This window comes from Pteropus alecto, unplaced genomic scaffold, assembly GCF_000325575.1.
Source record: "Pteropus alecto unplaced genomic scaffold, ASM32557v1 scaffold155, whole genome shotgun sequence".
Classification (NCBI taxonomy): Eukaryota; Metazoa; Chordata; class Mammalia; order Chiroptera; family Pteropodidae; genus Pteropus; species Pteropus alecto.
Window position 1 is genome coordinate 19,202,546 of NW_006438113.1, and position 2,543 is coordinate 19,205,088.

At 35.3% G+C, this 2,543-nt stretch overlaps 1 pseudogene; it reads left to right on the plus strand.

The window, feature by feature from the left end:
- Positions 1–1,381: 1,381 nt before the first annotated feature.
- On the plus strand, positions 1,382–1,500 carry LOC112482709 (annotated as a pseudogene).
- The last annotated feature ends 1,043 nt before the right edge of the window (positions 1,501–2,543 follow it).

Here is a 2,543-nt window from a genome sequence, read left to right on the forward strand (position 1 = left end):
GCTAGTCTACACTGGCAGCCTCAGACCCACACCCATTCTCTCACTTTCTTGATGACAGTAAATGGATCTGACTGCTCCACTCCTCCATCAAAGCAAACATGGAGTCAAAGTTCCTAACTGAAAGGGAATTTTTTTTTTAATTGATTTGTTTTTTATTTTATTTTGTTTTGTTTTTAGAAGAGTTATTTATTTATTTATTTTGGGTTTTTTTTTTTTTTTTCATTTGGATCTAGAGTCTATGGTGGCTCAATTCTCTATGATGCTTTAAATGCCCCAGTCAGTACTTTGAAAGTGAATTTTATTATCTTGAGGGTATTGCTTAATCGACACTGCCCTATACAGCTGATGTCTAAGTTACCTTTCATCTTGGTTCTCACGTTTCTAGACCCTGAGGGAAACCCTTTATTTGGCTTATTTATCTTAAAGTATCCTATTCAAATGAGACTCTGTATATAAAAATCAACATATTAAAAACTATAATATTAATATCACCTTGAAGAAATAATTCTTTACTTCAGTAGAGGATTCACTATGTGATCCTTTAAGTAATGAAATGGCCAAGAAAATATATATTTAAATCTATACTCTCTATTTCATAACTGTGTGTATCATATATACCAGTCTATACATGTAAAAATTGTCCCATCATCCATTCATTAATTTCCTTTCTTATAAATTAGGACACTGATATATTGTTTAGTTTTATTATAAATTGTGATTTTTAAAAGTATTTTTCTGAGTATTATTTTTTAATCGTTGAAGGACATGTGAAAATGTTAATGAGTCATAATGATAGCCACCATCTATTGAGTGCATTCATCCCATTTCCTGTTTGTCACAAGAATACTCACCGGTGGTGCTTGTGGCTGCAGCATTTACCCCGCGATAACTCACGAGTTACAGTGCTAACCTCACCCCCAAAGTTTGACATGAAATATTTCACTTTTATTATTATTTTCACATCACTCTACTGTATTGTTAGTCTTTGGAAACAAATGACATCATTCTATTAATAACATTCTGTTTTTAGTCGTGGTATTCCTATTTACAAAATACAGTAATTCCCAATTGCTGAAAATATCAAATCCTAGAAAATGTAGCATTCCTACACATAATATTAACATCATTCTCGAATAGTTGTTAGCCGAAACAGGTAAAAGGTTAAACCAGGCACTGGTCTCTAAATGCCACACATGCATTAAGTTATTAAAAGTACATATTAAATTATGACATTAAGATGTAATTATTGTTCTCTCTTTATGTCCAGCCATTTTGCTTTTCTTCTTCAAATATCACCCCAGATCTTATAACTCAGAGGAAGTCAGATTTTTTTCTTCCTTTGGGAAAAAAAGAATTCTAATATATTAATAAAACACTTCCTATCTACGGCAATGTCACCCTGAACGTGCCCGATCTCGTCTGGTCTCGGAAGCTAAGCAAGGTTGGGCCTGGTTAGTACTTGAAAGGGAGATCACCTAGGAAGACCAGGTGCTGTAAGTGTATAAACAAACAAACAAACAAACAAATAAATATTGGTATGTTATCTATCCCCAAATCATAAAAAAAAATAAAACACTTCCATATTGCTTTTTTGGCTTCCTAAATTAACTTGAACTAGGGCTGCATGAATTAGTCCTTTACATTAAGGTTGGAAACTTGTATTAGAAGTACTGTTATATCTATGTTACACAGAGTGGGATTTAAAGATGGCAGAGGATTACCAAATTCATTTAATTGGTTTATTCGCTTAACAAGAATTTATTGAGCGCTTACTATATGCAGGACACTGTCGTAGACATTAGGGATACAGAGATAAATTATGCACATTCCTTAGATTCCTCCTCAACATCTATCACAACAAATTACCCAAATGCAGGTTCTACTTAGGCTACTGGGCAAACATCCTGATGCATTTTAGAGGTAAAGTCCCTCTTGCCCAATGCTGGCATCTTCTTTTCTGATCCTCCCATATTTTTATTTGTGTACTTGTCTTGAGGACTACAAAGTGTTCATTAGAGTAGTACATGCTTTACAACTTGGTCTGGATCCAAGGCTCTTGGTGGCACAAGATCCATTTAAACCCCCAGCCCTACTCCTAGAAGACTCTGTCTGTGAATTATTTGTGTCTCATGCCCATGAACTATGTACTCTTTTAGAGATAGAGGGTATTTTACCTAGAGACAGTGATAGTTATCTGACCTACTGCAGATATTAATTAAATGGTGATGATCTCACCCAGTTCAGGGGTCATGACCCTCTCTTGGACATTCTTTTTTCCGAACTGGGCAGAAGGTCCAATCTTGTGATTTCCCTGAAAAACTTTTAAAACACTTTGTCTCTGTAGCTTCCTTTTCTTCACCCTTTGACCCAAAGTTTGCAACTTAATTTGTTGGGGCCAATTCTTGTAAAACAATAATGCCCTACTTAGGCTCTGGTCTAGATGTAGGTTAGATTTCCTGCAATCATGGAAATAATTGGGAGGGTGACTGGGGGACATAAAGCCTCAAGACAGCCAAAATAGCATCATCCAGGGCAACCCCTAA